The sequence below is a fragment of the Giraffa tippelskirchi genome, chromosome 5 (assembly GCF_054371585.1).
Source record: "Giraffa tippelskirchi isolate mGirTip1 chromosome 5, T2T-mGirTip1v1.2.pri, whole genome shotgun sequence".
NCBI lineage: Eukaryota > Metazoa > Chordata > Mammalia > Artiodactyla > Giraffidae > Giraffa > Giraffa tippelskirchi.
Genome location: NC_137279.1, coordinates 63,128,914 through 63,148,522, shown reverse-complemented (window position 1 = coordinate 63,148,522; position 19,609 = coordinate 63,128,914).

Genomic DNA, 19,609 nt, shown 5'->3' with positions numbered 1-19,609 from the left:
ATTTATAATTCAATGAGGTATGGAGGAAGAAAGTGAAGATATGGTAAGAAAAATTTGGGGAAATTATATTTGACATTCTTTTCAACAGTTCTTTCTTTTGACAATTATCTTATAATTGGCAATATGCAGTGTTTACAAGGAAGAAAATAATGGAAATTTCCTATTGATAAAAAGGTAAAATGGTTTAACGGTTATTTAAAAAGCCATTTAAAAGAGATGATATGTTTTAGGAAGAAAAATTTGTTTGACCTTCTTCCAATATATAATAAAAATATAGATACACTTTGCGATCAATGCACAGACTTCACCTCTCAGGAATGAAGAAGTGACCTGAAGCACATAAAGCCCTGGAAAGCCTCCCTGCCCTGCAGTAACTACACTTGTGTTAGGAGAGGGAGAATTCACCACCACTGTACCCTGCCTACATTATTCAAACTAAAAGGAAAAACAAAAGTCAAGAAGTCATATTTATAGGCTTAAGGGAAATAACAAAAATAATACCAGTGCTAATAACACTATTTTGAGACCAGGAAGGCAAATTGATTTCAACACTATTTCTCTGTTAACACCATGAAATAGGCTTCTTCTTCCATTTTGTTTTAGTTCTCATGGAAAGAACATTTTATACAATCAAGGACTTCCTTAAAGTCTTCTCAATAACAAAGGAAACAAACTTAAGTCAAAGGTCTAAATACATGACTGATTTTGAATGAGCTTAGAGAGACCATGTGAGGCACTATTGGATGTGTGACTATCTATACTACACAGTATTGTTTTTTAAAAAATTTTATTGGAGTATAGCTGATTTACAATGTCATGTTAGTTTCTGCTATACAGCAAAGTGAATCAGTTACGCATATACATGTAACAGTTCTTTTTTTAGATTCTTTCCCCTTATAGGCCATTACAGAGTATTGAGTTCCCTGTTCCATACAGTAGGTTCTCATTAATTTTCTATTTTAGGTATACTATTGTGTATATGTCAATCCTAATCTCCCAGTTTACCTCTCCCCTTACTCTCTGGTAATCACAAGGGGTTTGTTTTCTACATCTGTAACTATATTTCTGTTTTTTAAATAATTTTGCTTGTACCCTGCTTTAGATTCCACATATAAGTAACAGCAAGTGATATTCATCTTTCTCTGTCTTGACTTACTTCACTCATATGATAATCTCTAAATCCACCTACATTGCTACAAATGACATTATTTTGCTCTTTTTCATGGCTGAGTAATATTCCATTGTATATATGTACCATATCTTCTTTATCCATTTAGCTGTTTATGAACACTTAGGCTGCTTCCATGTTCTGGCTATTGCAAATAGTGCTTCAGTGAATATTGGATGCATGTATCTTTGAGAATTATAGTTTTCTTTGGATACATGACCAAGAGTGAGACTGCTGGATTATATGGTATCTCTGGAGGCCTCTGAGGTGGTGCTAGTGGTAAATAACCTGACTGCCAATGCAGGAAACATAAGAGATGCAGTTTCAATCCCTGGGTCAGGAAGATCCCCTGGAGGAGGGCATGGCGACCCACTCCAGTATTCTTGCCTGGAGAATCCCATGGAGAAAGGAGCCTAGAACATGTGAACAAATATGTAAAATACATGGCAAATTAGATTTTGTTAGAAAGGTAAGCAAAGTAAGAAGAATGAGTTATTGAGGTGAGGAGACAAGCCGTGAGTACATGTGTTAACCAGTGAAGGCCTTGGTTAGAAAATACGAGTATTACTGCCAAACTTTGTGGCTTAAAACAGCAATCATTTTAAGATGTCTCATAATTTCTATAAATAAGGAGCTTGGAAAGGACCCAGCAGGGTATTTCTGATGTGAATTACTCATGCAATGGCAATCAGACTGGATGGAGGTAGAATGTGTCACTCAATTCTTATCAACTCAGGCCTACCTCCATGGGGTCTCTGCATCAGCTGTTTGGGGATTTTCCACAGCATGGAGGCCTCAGGGCAGCTTACATGGTGGCACAAGCCACCAATAAACATATGCAAAATTTTTATAGCCTTTCCTTGAGAGTCATATAAAATCATTTCAGTCAGAGCTACAAACCCACCCTGATTTAAGGGGAGAGAACACAGAGCTTGGCTCTTAATGCAAGAATGAAAATTGCACTGTAAAAGAGCATGTGTGATGCTATATCTGTTGTCACCATTTAAAAATATACTGTCTGCCACTAGTGAGGTAACTTCCCTCTTTTGTAGTGTTGGGACTTGTATTCCTAAGGTCTTGAAAAGTCATTTTTTTAATCTGTGTTTTAGTTTACTTATGTGAAAAATTGGGGTAACTCTATTTCATCTTAACAGGCTCCAAGTGAGGGCTGGCATATGTGGCCACTTAATAATGGCCACTTTGTGTATATTTACCATGAAATTGGAATTATAAATCAACATAACTGGTGATTATATTATGCTATATATTTTATGCTTACTTATATTTACTCTATATTATTTGTTTATTATATTTTATCTGCTTGATGAAATGTATTCTGTCGTTAACCTGTTGTATACAGAGAAATCTTGAAACTATGCAAATATCCTTTCTCTTATCATATTTTACCCACTAATTTTAGCAACTGTTGATGGTCATTGCTTGCAATAATTATGATTGTGACATTTGCTAATAGTAGACTTTTTATTTAATTTCCTCCCAACATTTATAAATTAAAATTATTCTATAAAAAGAATATCCCTCTTCCCTCAACATTTTCTGTATTTCTTTCCTCATTTATCTTTATCAGATGGACTTGTAGATACTTTTTTAATTCTATGAGTTAGAACCCAATAACATCAATATTTATTTTGTTTATACTGGTACATTCTCTAGAAGATATTCTACTTTGGGAGACTTAGACCTGGGATATTTGAGAGAAATAAAGGAAACTTTCTGCCTTGGGGGTTCCCAGGTGGCAGTAGTAAAGAATCTGCCTGCCAATGCAGGAGATTTGGGTTCAGTCCCTGGGTTGGGAAGATGCTCTGGAGGAGGAAACGGCAACCCACTCCAGTATTGTTGCCTAGGAAATCCCATGGACAGAGGAGGCTGGTGAGCTACAGTCAATAGGGTTGCAAAAAGTCAGACACAACTGAGCTTGAATGCATGCATGTATACATAATTATACTATAGTTATGTAAGAAGATAACAATAGAAGTTGGGAAAAGATTAAGGGAACTTTCTGCTTTTATGCAATCTTTTCAGGGGGAAGGGAATGGCAACCCACTCCAGCATTCTTGCCTGGACAAGACTTTATTCTTGTCCTCCTCTAAGGACAGAGGAGCCTGGAGGGCTACAGTCCATGGGGTCGCAAAGAGTCGGACATGACCGAGTGACTAACACTATAAGCTTAAAATTATTTCAAATTAAAAGTTGAAAAGAAAAAAAAAGGTGGTAACAGTGGATATCAAGTATTGACCAAGACAGCCTTAACATTCCCCTCAACTAAATCACACACGTTTCTTCCTGACTCTCTGTCATAATCTCCCTTTTCTTAAAGCATTTACTCCAGAAAACCTTTGATTGTAACTTCTTGCTCTGTCTCTTTGAGATGAAAACTTTCTCTCAACTTCTTGCCGGTTTTATAACCTACTGACCTAAAACAAATAGACTACCAGTTATTTCTCCAGCAAAGATGGTTTTACTTGGGATCAGAAAAAAATTGCAATTTGGAGTCTGCGCCCATGGTGCTGTTCAGTCCCCAAGTTGTGTCCAACTCTTTGCAACAATGGTAAGCCCATGCAAGTTCCCACACAGCAAGGGAAGAAGAACCCATTTATGGAGCAAAACAGGAAGTTGGGAGAAATGTAGAAAACAGTCATGACCATTCATTGGCTGAGTCTTTTTTCAGAAAAGAAGAGGAGCATGTCTTTTTCCTGTTGAGCTCTGCTTTGGTATCAGGGATTGAGAACTCCCCAGTCTAGTCTCCCAAATCTATTTCATTGCGGTCTCAGCTTATTACTTTTTTTTTAAACCAAGTATGTGCTTCTCAAGGACCTGGGAGACATCCATTTGAAATGTAGCCATCAAAGGAAACAGCTCCCCTGTCTCCTAGTTGCTGTGGTAAGTCAGGAACTTAACTTCCATAAGCAACACTTAACAAACACAGAATATCTCATCAAACGTTCCCACCACCTGCTAGGGTCTCCCTGTGCTTTTTTTTACCAGCTTATTCCAATGCTTTCAAACTCTCCCGTCTTTTGATTCATGGGAGCTGAGTTCAATCTCTCTCCCCTTTTGTGGTTGTTTTGGATAAAGCCTTTCTTGTCTATTTAATTTTCAGGTACATTTACTCTTTGACATTATTCAAGATTGCCTTTGAATCTCATTTTATAGAACCATGATTTTATATAATTTTAAGATTTTAAGACACAATGTTATATAATGAATCTGGTAAATAAATAATGCCTTATTTAAAAATTGAATTTTGAGGGTCTAGGACATGCAAACTTAATTTTTATGTTTTATTTTAGAATTATTTCAGTGGAAATGATAGAAAAGGAAGCTCCAAAGTATTTCAGGGTCCTTCACAATTCACAAACAGCACAATCTATTTTTTCCTAACAAAAATGTCTTAGCATCACAACCCCAGGTCTCATTTATCTCATAACTGGAAGTTCGCCCCTTTTGACCACTTTCATCCCATTCCCCTCACCCCTGCCTCTGGTAATCACAAATCGAATCTCTCTTTCTATAAATCTCTTTGCCTTTGAAGTATAATTTACCTGTTACACTATGCTAGTTCCTGTTACACAACATGTGCTGTGCTGTGCTTAATTGCTCAGTCATGTCTGACTCTGAGCGACACCATGGACTGTAGCCCACTAGGCTCCTCTGTCCATGGAGATGCTCCAGGCAAGAATACTGCAATGGGTTGCCATGCCTTCCTCCAGGGGGTCTTCCCAACCCAGGAATGGAACCCAGATCTCCCACAATGAAGGTGGATTCTTTACCGACTGAGCCACCAGGGAAGCCCAAGAAATTATGGAGTGGATAGTCTATACCTTCTTCAGGGGATCTTCCCAACCCAGGAATTGAACCGGGGTCTCCTGCATTGCAGGCAAATTCTTTATCAGCTGAAATACAAGGGAAGCCCGTTATACAACACAGTGATTCAGTATTTCTATACATTTCAAAATGATCACCACACTGTCTCATCATTATCTGTCACCATACAAAGATAGTGCATAATTGCTAACTTCTGTACACTGTACATTTTGCCTCCATCGTCATTATTGACTAAGGGGTGTCTTTGATATGTCTAACCCATTTTCTTCATTTGTAGGGGGGAAATCATAATACTTATGTTGCCATATCATTTGAGGATTAAATTATATAAGTAAAAACAGTATAATACCAATTATATATTAGACATGTCAATGTGATGCTACCCTTTCTTGAACCATTAGAAACAATTCAAGACACATAGCAAGTGCCCCTTGAAAACTGTTATTTCTACTCAAGTAATTATTTTTCTGTTTTTAGAGAGATATTAGGTTGGAACTTAATTAAGTAGAAAATTTGGGGGAAGATAGTAAACACTTTATAGCAATGCCATGGAAAGAAATCTAGTAAATACCATTTCATCAACATAAAGAATATTAATTTAATAATTAAACCCTAGAGAAAATAAACAGTAGTGAAACAAACAATAGCTGCTTGAGGTACAAATATTTGTTTACATAATAACCTATTCTTAAATGAGTGCTTCCTTAAGAACTTCCATAATTATGTAACATTCCTGTGTGTGTGAAAGTGTTAGTTGCTCAGTCATGTCTGACTCTCTGTGACCCCACGGACTGTAGTCTACCAGGCTTCTCTGTCCATGGAGTTTTCCAGGCAAGAATACTGGAGTGGGTTGCCATTCCGTTCTCCACGGGATCTTCCCGACCCAGGGATCGAACTCAGGTCTCCTACATTAGAGGCAGATTCCTTACTGTCTGAGCCTCCAGGGAAAATCCCACAATATTACTATAGTCATATTAAACTCTTTCCAAGGTGATCCCAGTATTAACAACTGTTGAGATAAATTTGTGACTGAATTTATTTTGAAGTAACTGGTACATTAGCAATATGACTTCAAGGGAGAAAGTGAATTATTTAGAGCTTATAGATTCCCTCAGATGCTCATGGTTGTTAGAAATAGAAACGATGCTATTAAGTCAAATTAATATGAGCAAATAATAGAAATGTGCTTCTGTGGGGATTAAAGAAATTGCTTTACATTTCTAAGATACCATCACAGATACCCTGCTTCAATTTACATTTATTTAATTATTTTCTTGTAAAATTTGTGTCTAATCAGATAATAGTTGCATACAAAGAAACTCACAAGGAAAATAAATCATCTTGCTTCTCAAAATGAGTTTCCTTTATGAAACAAAGCACATAAAACCTGCAAATTTTATTACTGGAAGGGAAATTTCCTGGTATATGCACAGCAACACTCACGGGTGTGGGGGTAGGGTATTTTATAATTATTCTTGGACTTTGGTAAACTTCCACTGTGGAAGTCTCAAATCTGAACAAGGTTCAGATTTTTAAACCCTGCATCCAGCTGTGCCAGTCAGAAGTGTCAAAATATTTCCAACAAAATTGGAATGAAAGTAGAATACAAAGAATATAAGTAGCCTGGATTATAAAGAAAGAGGTTCTGACTTAGCCAGGGAAAAATGGCTTCCCAGGATTTTATTTTCTTGGGCTCCAAAATCACTGCAGACAGTGACTGCAGCTATGAAATTAAAAGACACTTGCTCCTTGGAAGGAAGGTTGTGACAAAACTAGACATGTATTAAAAAGAAGAGACATCACTTTTCCTACAAAGGTCCATAAAGTCACAGCTATAGTTTTTCCAGTAGTCATATATGGTTGTGAGAGTTGGGCCATAAAGAAAGCTGAGCACTGAGGAACTGATGCTTTTGAACTATGGTGCTGGAGAAGACCCTTGGTAGTCACTTGGACAGCAAGAAGATCAAACCAGTCAATCCTAAAGGAAATCAACCCTGAGTATTCATTAGAAGGACTGATGCTAAAGCTGAAGCTCCAATACCTTGGCCACCTGATGCAAAGAGTGACTCAATGGGAAAGACTCTAACGCTAGGAAAGATTGAGGATAAGGAGGTAACAGAAGATGAGATGGTTGTATAGCATCACTGGCTCAGTGGCCATGAGTTTGAGCCAACTCCAGGAGATAGTAAAAAACAGGGAAGCCTGGCATGCTGCTGTTCATGGTGTTGCAATGAGTCAGAGAGGCCTTAGTGACTGAACAAGAACAACTCAGTGCTTATTGCTATAATTACATCTGATTATATTGGGCTTGAAAAAATAATTATTGTTAAAATTAACTTCACTTATTCCTCTATATCTTTTTAAGTGTGGTCATAAAAAAATTAAATTTACAAATACAGTACCATTGGATATTGTTGCCTTAGATGCTATTGGTCTAAATACACCACACAGTTAGTCCTTAGGATCTTGCCACTTCCATAGAGAGCAGATCTTAGGTCTACTCTGTTGCTAGATTTCAACATCTTTCCGCACGTTCTTCTGTGTATTCATGGAAGATTCAGAGTTTGGGCACTGGGTTGTTGTTGATGTTATTTGCCAGGCTTCAGCAATACGTGAACCGTGAACTTCCAGATGTTCAAGCTGGTTTTAGAAAAGGCAGAGGAACCACAGATCAAATTGCCAACATCCACTGGATCATCAAACAAGCAAGAGAGTTCCAGAAAAACATCTATTTCTGCTTTATTGACTATGCCAAAGCTTTGGCCGTGTGGATCACAATAAACTGTGGACAATTCTGAAAGAGATGGGAATACCAGACTGTTTGACCTGTCTCTTGAGAAACCGGTATGCAGGTCAGGAAGCAACAGTTAGAACTGGACATGGAAAAACAGACTGGTTCCAAATAGGAAAAGGAGTACGTCAAGGCTGTACATTGTTACCTTGCTTATTTAACTTCTATGCAGAGCACATCATGAGAAACGCTGGGCTGGAAGAAACACAAGCTGGAATCAAGATTGCCGGGAGAAATATCAATAACCTCAGATATGCGGATGACAGCACCCTTATGGCAGAAAGTGAAGAGGAACTAAAGAGCCTCTTTATGAAAGTGAAAGAAGAGAGTGAAAAAGTTGGCTTAAAGCTCAACGTTCAGAAATCTAATATCATGGCATCTGGTCCCATCACTTCATGGGAAATAGATGGGGAAACAGTGGAAACAGTGTCAGACTTTATTTTGGGGGGGGCTCCAAAATCACTGCAGATGGTGATTGCAGCCATGAAATTAAAAGATGCTTACTCCTTGGAAGGAAGGTTATGGCCAACCTAGATAGCATATTTAAAAGCAGAGACATTACTTTGCCAACAAAAGTCCGTCTCATCAAGGCTATGGTTTTTCCAGTAGTCATGTATGGATGTGAGAGTTGGACAGTGAAGAAAGCTGAGCACCGAAGAATTGATGCTTTTGAACTGTGGTGTTGGAGAAGACTCTTGAGAGTCCCTTGGACTGCAAGGAGATCCAATCAATCCATCCTAAAGGAGATCAATCCTGGGTGTTCATTGGAAGGACTGATGTTGAAGCTGAAACTCCAATACTTTGGCCACCTCATGCGAAGGGTTGACTCATTGGAAAAGACCCTAATGCTGGGAAGGATTGGGGGCAGGAGGAGAAGGGGACAACAGAAGATGAGATGGTTGGATGGCATCACTGACTCGATGGACATGGGTTTGGGTAGACTCCGGGAGTTTGTGATGGGCAGAGAGGCCTGGCGTGCTGCAGTTCATGGGGTCACAAAGAGTCGGACATGACTGAGCAGCTGAACTGAACTGAACTGTCCTACTCTTTATTACCCCATGGACTGTAGCCAACCAGGCTCCTCTGTCCATAGGAGTCTCCAGGTGAGAATACTGGAGTGGGTTGTAATTCTTTCTCCAGGAGATCTTCCCAACCTAGGGATCAAACTCACATCTCAAGTTTCCCCTACATTGGCAGGCAGATCCCTTACCACTGAGCCAACCAGGAAGCCCTTGGGATTGTGTAAAAGTGGAAATACATATATCAGCAAAATTCAGCATCTCTTTACAATCTGTTCATGATTTGGTTAAGTTTGATTGGAATTGTGAGAAGTTTCTAACTTATTCTTTGTGTGTTCTCTCAGATATTTTGTACCAGATTTCTTTCTGTGGGCAAAATAACCTAAACTTTTATGAACAAATGAATAGCATTTTTCTTCTACATTTTGCTTTATGCCCTTTCTCCTGGACTGAAAATAATCATACTGAATGAATGGGAGAAGGTTTAGGGGAGAGATAAATAATATATGAAGAAAATAAAATAGTTAATATTTTAAAACCAGTAAGTACATTGACAAACAAAATAGATACATAGTTAGGGAATAAAACTGGGATGTTTATACTAAAACACTGTGCAGGTAAAACAATGATAACAAAATGAAAACCTACAAAACACTGGAGATATTTACAGGCATGTTCTTTATTCTCAAATCCAAGTCATGGCAGCATAGATGTTGGGGGAGATCGTGATTTCCTCAGTTCTGTCTCATCACAACAAAAATTTGAAGTGATGGACCAGTGTTACAGCCCTCAGAAGGACCAGTGTTACAGCTCTGTGTTACAGCTCAGTTTTATTTAGAAAGCAAAGGAAAATACATCCTCGAGGTCTGAGGGCATGCCAACCCAAAAGATGTGAGAAGAAGAGAGGCCCCAGCCCAATTTTGGCTCCTTTTTTAATAGGTTTTTCTCCTCCCCCCAGGCATGCCCTATGTAAACTGGCCTACCCAGGACTGCTGTTTGTTCTACCTGAGATCCTCACTCTGGTCATCGAACCTTCCTTTGTTCTATTTTTGTGAGCTTTTCCCTTCCTTGTTTTTTAGCCACCGCCACTATGGACTCCTTTTCCTTATTCTAACTACCTAACATCATATACCTTGGTAAACAATTAACTCCCTATCATTTAATCATGCTGTTGAGACAACTTTTTAAGGTCAATATTAATCAGTTAAGTACAGTTCAGTCACTCAGTCGTGTCCGACTCTTTGTGACCCCATGTATCGCAGCACGCCAGGCCTCCCTACCCATCACCAACTCCCAGAGTCCACCCAAACCCATGTCCATTGAGTAGGTGATGCCATCCAACCTTCTCATCCTCTGTCATCCCCTTCTCCTCCTGCCCTCAATCTTTCCCAGCATCAGGGTCTTTTCCAGTGAGTCAGCTCTTCGCCATCAGGTGGCCAAAGTATTGGAGTTTCAGCTTCAACATCATTCCTTCCAATGAACACCCAGGAATGATCTCCTTTAGGATCGACTGGTTGGATCTTCTTGCAGTCCAAGGTACTCTAAAGAGTCTTCTCCAACACCACAGTTCAAAAGCATCAATTCTTCCGCGCTCAGCTTTCTTTATAGTTCAACTCTCACATGTATACATGACTACTGGAAAAACCATAGCCTTGACTAGACGGACCTTTGTTGGCAAAGTAATGTCTCTGCTTTTTAATATACCATCTAGGATGGTCATAACTTTCCCTCTAAGGAGTAAGCGTCTTTTAATTTCATGACTGCAATCACCATCAGCAGTGATTTTGGAGCCCAGAAAAATAAAGTCAGCCACTGTTTCCACTGTTTCCCCATCTATTTGCCCTGAAGTGTTGGGACCGGATGCCATGATCTTAGTTTTCTGAATGTTGAGCTTTAAGCCAACTTTTTCACTCTACTATTTCACCAAGAGGCTCTTTAGTTCTTCTTCACTTTCTGCCATAAGGGTGGTGTCATCCGCATATATGAGGTTATTGATATTTCTCCTGGCAATCTTGATTCCAGATCGTGCTTCCTCCAGCCCAGCGTTTCTCATGATGTACTCTGCATAGAAATTAAATAAGCAGGGTGACAATATACAATCTTGACGAACTCCTTTTCCTATTTGGAACCAGTCTGTTGTTCCATGTCCAGTTCTAACTGTTGCTTCCTGACCTGCATACAGGTTTCTCAAGAGACAGGTCACATGGTTTGGTAAGTCCATCTCTTTCAGAATTTTCCACAGTTTATTGTGGCCCACACAGTCAAAGGTTTTGGCATAGTCAATAAAGCAGAAATAGATGTTTTCCTGGTACTCTGTTTTTCTTGCTTTTTCAATGATCCAGTGGATGTTGGCAATTTTATCTCTGGTTCCTCTGCCTTTTCTAAAACTAGCTTGAACATCTGGAAGTTCATGGTTCGTGTATTGCTGAAGCCTGGCTTGGAGAATTTTGAGCATTACTTTACTAGCGTGTGAGATGAGTGCAATCGTGGGTGGTTTGAACATTCTTTGGCATTGCCTTTCTTTGGGATTGGAACGAAAACTGACCTTTTCCAGTCCTGTGGCCACTGCTGAGTTTTCCAGATTTGCTGGCATATTGAGTGCAGCACTTTCACAGCATCATCTTTCAGGATTTGAAATAGCTCAACTGGAATTCCATCCCCTCCACTAGCTTTGTTCATAGTGATGCTTCCTAAGGCCCACTTGACTTCACATTCAAGGATGTCTGGCTCTAGGTGAGTGATCACACTATCGTGATTATCTGGTTCATGAAGATCTTTTTTGTACAGTTCTTCTGTGTATTCTTGCCACCTCTTCTTAATATCTTCTGCTTCTGTTAGGTCCCTACCATTTCTGTCCTTTATTTCAATATTAACAGATCCAGTTAATTCTTTTTAGCTACTATTTTTATACTGTTATTTATAAGTACCTTGCATGTTTGCTTTTGGGGGGCATTGTTTCCTTTTAATCAGTGTAAAAATGTATTGTTCAATCAATGAATAAATTTATTGTACAGATAGTATGGCACATATGTTTGAATTGACAGGCACATTTTAATAGGTCACACTGAACAATGTGAATTTGGATATAATGGGTCTGGAAAATAAACTACAACCCTTTCCATTTTTTAATTGGACTACTTTCCCAGTATCCCACGGCTCCAAACATTTTGTCTGAAACAGGTTAACAAAATGTATGTGATCTACTTGGGAAATTCCTGCAATGACTGTCACTCTGAAACTTTCAGCCAACCGTAAGTCCCAGAATTTTGTCCAACACTATTTAAACCAGAATTGACAATCACTATCAGATGGTACATGCCAGATCACAGCTAGGACTAGAATGGGTTTGGATTGGGCAGCTGGATAATGGGAGGTATTGGTCAGCTATCTAGATGTGTTTATGCTGGTCACTTCATTAGCCATGCCCTCCCCCTTACTTTTTGGATAGTATTTATTGGGTTAGGATGGAGTTTCACTATGTTTCTAGAAGACATTTGTAAACATGAGATTTTAGGGGAAAAATGGTGCACACTATTAAACTTGATGTGTTTGTTCAGTCTCATTCGACTCTTTGTGACCCTTTGGATTGTAGCCCACCAGGCTCATTTGTCCATAGGGTTTCCTAGGCAAAAAGCCTGCTGTGGGCTGTCATTTTCCCCTTCAGAGGATCTTCCCAACCCAGGGATCAATTCCGCATCTCCTGTGTCTCTTGCATTGCAGATGGATTCTTGATCTGGTGAGCCATTCGGGAAGCCTGCTAAACTAAATAGATGAAAAACTATTCTCTAAATATGTCTATAAACATTACTTTGTTCGCCAAACTTTCTTCCTCCCCCTCCTCTGCACATAATTATATCAGCTTTCTTTACATGGACCAGGCCATGTTGCTGAGCTCTGGGGGAAAAAAAAAAAGTGTGTACAAAAGGAATATGCATCACTTTTGCAGGGGACCCTCTGTTATATATTCAATCTGTGAAGATTTAGTCATGAGCAGAATGGAGTTACAAGGTGGAAAGATCTTGGGACTAGAACAACTATAGGGAAGGCCACCTATTGAGTAAAAATTAAACTTTATTAAACTACAGAGATTTTGAAATTGTTAGTCTTCTGAAGCAAGAGAATGGATTTTCCATGACATTTCTTTGGCATTCTCTACATTCTGTGAAGATGATCAAGCTAGAAATTTAGCTGGGATAGACAGTATCTGTTCATTTTAGCTCTATAGCAGAGATGTTCCCCAATAAGACATATGAAGAAGATTTTAGTTATATATCTGGAAAGAGAGAGAAATGGAGGAAAAAGCCCTTCATTTTTTTAATGTTTTTAACCTGCCTATTTTTCCTGTATATAATTGACAGGATTGTAAAATATCTATGAAAAAGCAGTTTTGGCGTGCTGATCAGATTTTTTTAATGTTTCAATTGGAATATCTCTTTTTGTTACCATATTGGAGCATACTTTTATACATTATTTATTTTTTTCTAGCAGAGTATTTTTATTAATGTGTAAGATTTATTGTTTCATTCTTTCATTCAACTAAAATGTATGAGGCATGAAATGTGTCCCAAATACTTTGATAGCTGCTGGATACATTTTCTTAGGAAGAAAATAAAAGCAGATAACATAGTTAGAACATAATGGCTGGGGCACATATTACCAAAAGAGCAATCAAGTCAGAATATTTTAAGGATTTGGCATTTAATCTGAGACTTCAAGATCTGAGTCAAAGACTTTACCAAGGCCCTATAGTTGTTCTAGTCCCAAGATCTTTCCACCTTGTAACTCCATTCTGCTCATGACTAAATCTTCACAGATTGAATATATAACAGAGGATCCCCTGCAAAAGTGATGCGTATTCCAGCAGTACCTTTGGATAGCAGTGCGTGGAACAGTTGGTAGAAGGTATCTGTGCATTGTATGGCCAGTCATCCTTTTGCCCAGAAACTTACTAAATCCTTTTTATAACACACTTCATCATCCCCATCCACAGGCCTGATATTCTAAGTCTTTTGTACTAAAATCTATAGTTCAGCTCTTCAAGCAGGTTTTATCCCAAATAGAACTACTAATGTACACTCAGTAGACAATGGGGTCTTTTGGAAACGGTAGACTGTAACCAAAAAAGTTGTAATACAAATCTAGAAGCTTAGGAATCAGGAAACTGCCCTAATTAGAAACTTGTAAATAAAGAAGAGACTAGCAGGGGTTACCATCAGAAAATTAGGGAGAAGACAAATCATGTGGGGACATAAAAATCAAAGAAGGAATTTGGACTTTATTATCACTTCCCTTTCTTATTTTCAGTATTTTATTGGTTTATAAGTAGTTCTTTCAAAACTATTTATTTGCCTCACTGTATCTTAATTGCAGCATGTAGAATCTTAGATCGTCATTGCAGCATGTGGGATCTTTTACTTGGAATCTATTGATAATTCCAGGACTTGGAATCAAACTTGGGGCACCTACATTGGGAGCTCGAAGTTTTAGCCATTGGGCCACCAGGGAACTTCCTATAAGTGCTGTATACTATTTTCTACTTTAAATCAGATAAACATATTAGAATAGTCTATGAAGTTTATGAAATTAAAACCCATTTGGTAGTTTGAATCAGATGCTCCCAAATTTCTCTAAGAATATAACTCCCAAATACACAAACACACTGGAAACAAATGTAAAATTCAAACAAATAATAGAAATATCCATAGATTTTATTACCTACCCATCTTCTACTGAGTGTACATTAGTAGTTCTATTTGGGATAAAACCTGCTTGAAGAGCTGAACTATACGATTTTAGTACAAAAGACTTAGGATATCAGGCCTGTGGATGGGGATGATGAAGTGTGTTATAAAAAGGATTTAGTAAGTTTCTGGGCAAAAGGATGACTGGCCATACAATGCACAGATATCTTCTACCAACTGTTCCACGCACTGCTATCCAAAGGTACTGCCGGAAACTTATCACCCACAATACTGACAGGTGCTATAAAGCTAAGTTGCCCTGTACCAGTGAATAAAAATAAGCCAAACTGAAGAGTTGAAAGTGAATTTAAAGGCATAAAGTATTTTTACAGGAAGTCCATGAAATTTCTACTTGTTTAACAAGCAAAATTACAAAGAATGTAATCTATTTTTAATTCATAGGCTGGGCAATTTTAATGGGACAAATATTATAATTTTACTGTTGTAATCATTGGTGATATTCTTATATAATTCCTCTCTGAAAAAGATCCAAAACACATTTATATATCACAAAACCTTGTATATTGGATAAGTCTAAGCCACTTAGCACTTAGTTTCCCTACACTAAAGCCTGGGTTTGTGGCATACCAAGTATCCATGTTTAAAATGATTCATATTTGTTGTTTTGAGCAGTAGTTTGGTGATATAAGTCTAAAATTCTCAAGGGAATTTTATTTTTCACTTACAATTGCACTATTATATGAGCATCACATTGGGAAGGGCATGTGCCTGTTAAGTGTTGAATTTCCTAGAAGTTCTTATGGAAGAGGAGAGTGGAGAAATGATGATGAAGAGATTAAGGTTAAGGCTCTCAGGCTTCATATGTTTCACAGTGCCTGAAGAGGATGTGAAATCCCCTTCACCACTAAAAGAGAAGCATAAAATTGTTTCTGTGTAGTTTATAAAGTGGAGCCAAGTTTTCTTTCCTTCAAAGTCAATAGTTTCCAGGAAAGCAATGGATATTGATCATTGTAATATTCACAATATAGCTATGGTAAAGTCATGCAAACTAAAGGCAATAAAAATATAAACCCCGGGGACTTCCCTGGTGATTTAGTGGTTAAGACATTGCACTTCCACTGCAGGGTGGGGGGCACATTCCATCCCCGTTTGGGGAACTAAGTTCCCTCGGCTGCCCAGTGTGGCCAAAAATTTAAGTAAGTAAAAATTTAAAAAATACATAAATCTGCTACTGCTAAGTGGCTTCAGTCGTGTCCAACTCTGTGTGACCCCATAGATGGCAGCCCACCAGGCTCCACCGTCCCTGGGATTCTCCAGGCAAGAACACTGGAGTGGGTTGCCATTTCCTTCTCTGATGCATGAAAGTGAAAAGTGAAAGTGAAGTCGCTCAGTCGTGTCCGACTCTTCGCGACCCCATAGACTGCAGCCTCCCAGGCTCCTCAGTCCATGGGATTTTCCAGGCAAGAGTACTGGAGTGGGGTGCCATTGCCTTCTCCAATATATATATATAAATCTAGACCAAAAAAAAAAAATCAAAATAAATATAGGCCGGGGGAGCACAGTTTGTGAGAGTGTAAGGATTCATAGATTCATAGATAACTGGGTAGCAAGTGTTAGATATGTAAGATTCAAGACTTCACATTTACGTTGTCAATCACCACACTCAATCCAGAAGACATCATTCAGAAAGAAAGGACACAAAAAGAGACAAAGTTGCTTTTTATTATTATATATTAGCTTATACTCATTATTTAAAACTCAGTAAAAATGTTCTAATAATATGCACAACTTAAAGTGAACTGTAAAGCCTTTCCATGGAAGTTTCAAATTCTTTATCCTAGAATAAGTAGTTTTGATCTGAGTCCCAGAGTCTAGAGGCTTAGCCAAGAGGCAGTTGGATCAAAGCCTGTCTCCCTGAACTATGTCAAAAAGAGAATGGTTAATAGTGTTTACTAAAATGCGGAAGCAAGACACCAAGAGCATATCTCAGACTGATGAATATGAAATCCCTACAGAACATGGTGAGAAAGGATATCTTTTCATATATTATTTTTAATAAAAATGCCCTAGTACAGTATTTCAATGCTCTTCAAAGGCAAAATGTATGATTTCAGTTTATTTGTGTATTTGAATTAGCCAAATACAAAATGGTTCTATGTATGGATGTTATCCAACTTAAGACAAGTTCCTTTTTCTCAAACCCTAAGAGAATATGTTATTTTTTTTAAAAAATTTGATCAACTCATTGAAAGGGACACCTGCAGTTGTTTAAAATAATGTAACATTTTCTTCTTAGTTGTCAATAAATATCATACAATGTATAATCCTTAAAATAAGTAGCTCTTATTCAAAACCCTAGTGGTTCTCTAAGAATATCATTTTATGGAAGCAAGTGAAGCAATTAATTGGTTTCTATTTATTAATCCACCTCAGATGTAATAAAAACATAACAGCAAACAAAATGTCCTTCCACTTTAATCTGTGAGTGATGGTAATATTACTGTTGTATTCAAAGTTGTCTCATATTTCTAACAAGTGAATGCAAATATGTAATAATGATTTAGACAAAAGTCCAAATTAAATCACCAGAGATTTATATAGAAGTAGTAAATTACTTTTATTCATTTATTTAATCAAAATATGTTTATTGACCTCATTCTGTGCTTCAGACCCTGGAATAAACCCAGAATAAAATATTTGTGAAGATAGTTAATGTCCTAGAACTCTGAAAATTTTATTGTGGCAATTTTTAAATAACTTCATATCTATATGCTCAATCTATGAATATATTATTTTCAGATTGGTTCTGAATATCATTACAGGCTTTGTTTGGTTGTTTCAACATTTTCAGTGAATGTCTGGAAATCTTTAGCATTGTCATTATTCCTTTTTCCTCAGTAATTTGTTTCAGATAATATTTTTATTTATAATCAACGGGCTATTTTTCTCTTTTTAAAATAACTTTGTTTTGACAAAATTTACACTGCACAAATATCATTCCCTTCACTTCAAAATGATCCCTCATCTTCCCCAGCCCCAGGCACCACCAAGTTGATTTTTTATTATATTTTTGCCTCTTCAATGTTTCATATAAATGAAATTATACAATATGTACTCTTGGGTATCTGCCTTCTATATGAGGTTTGTTCATACTGCTGCACGTATAAATAGCCTATTCCTTTTTATTAAAAAATAGTATTCCATTTTATTTCAGCACTATTTTATAGTTTTCAGTGTATAGGAATTGTATTTTGTTAAACCTTCATTAAATGTGTTAAATCACCCTTAATTATTCATTCATCTTGATGTTATTGTGAAAGGAATTTTTTTTATTTCACTTTTGGAAACTGTAAGTAGTAGATAGAATTACAATAGATTTGTGTATAAAGTGTCTATCTCATGGCCCTGTAAAGCTTGCTTATTGGCTACAGTAAGGTGATATATAAATCCTTTCTAAACCTTAGAAATCTCTACATACAAGATTATGTCATCATTGAATTAAAACTGTTTTACTTCATCCATTTACATCTGTAAGTCTTCAATTTCTTTTCAGTGGCATGCTACATTGGCTAGAATTCTGGTAAAAATGGTTAGAAATGGCAAGAATGACATCCTTACTCTTCCCAACCTTCAAGAGAAAGCATTCAGACCTTTAAGCATGATGTTAGTTAAATATTTTTCACAGATACTTTGTATTAGGTTAATAGAATTCCTTCTATCCCTAGATTGTCAATAGTGAAGTCAGTCAGTCATGTCCGACTCTTTGTGACCCCATGGACTGTAGCCTACCAGTCTCCTCCATTCATGGAATTTTCCAAGCAAGAATACTGGAGTGGGTTGAGATTAGTCTTTTATTTTATTATTTACTTATTTTTAAAAATTAATATATGTTAACTGGATAATTACTTTACAATACTACGACAGTTTTTGCCAAACATCAGTATGAATCGGCCACAGGTGTTCCTGTGATCCTCCCCATCTTGAATCCCCCTCCCTCCTTCCTCCCCACCCTATCCCTCTGGGTTGTCCCAGAGCACCAGCCTTGGGTGCCCTGCTTCATGTACTGAACTCACACTGCTCATCTGTTTTACGTAAGGTAATGTACATGTTTTAGTGCTATTGTTTCAAATCATCCCACCCTTGCTTTCTCCCACTGAGTCCATTTATTTACTTTTTTTTTTTTTTTTTTTGGCTGTGCTGGGTTTTCATTGTTGTGAGGGCTTTTCTCTAGTTATGGTTTGCAGGTTCTACTCTTCTTATTGTGGGGCTTCTCTCATGGAGCACAGGCTCCAGGTCATGCAGGCTCAGTAGTGTGATTCACAGGTCTAGCTGCCCCTAAGCACTTAGAATCTTCCCAAACCAGGGATTGAACCAGTGTCCCTAGTAGCCACTCTTCAATAGGAAAACTCTGAATGGATTATTTTTATAAGTGATTTTGCTACCTCTGTTAGGAGGATATTACGGGTTTTGTCTTTTATTCTTTGAATAGGGTATGTTACATTAACTGATTTTGACTCTCAAAACAACTTTCTATTACTGGGATAAACACCATTTGTTCCTGATATAGGACAATTATTTTTTTTTGACTGCTAATATTTAATGAAGGAGTTTTATGTTAATGTTCATAAGACATACTGGTATATAGTTTCCTTCTTTTGTTTTGTCTTTTTCTGGTTGGATACTGGGGTAACACAGACCTTATAAAATGAGTAGGGAAGCATTTCTTTATAGAAATATTGTTCTGCATTAATTTATTTCCTTGATGTAATTTCATAAGTCTTTCTTCTACCTATAAGTAATAAACCCACATTTGTATGTTTCTAGAACATTTTCTTTTTCATTGTATTTGCTGACATAAAGAAATTTGTAAGAGTGGTATCACATCCTTTAGATTGCTCTGGAATCTGTATTGATGACCTCTCTTTCCTGATTTTGATAATCTGTGTCTCTGTTTTTCTCTTCTCTCCCTATAACTCTCCTTGTTTTCTATTTTATCACATTATTTTTTTATTATTCACAATAGTAAAAAAAGTGTATTAGTTTTCACAATCAATAGCCAGACAAAAGATAAAAGGTAATTAAC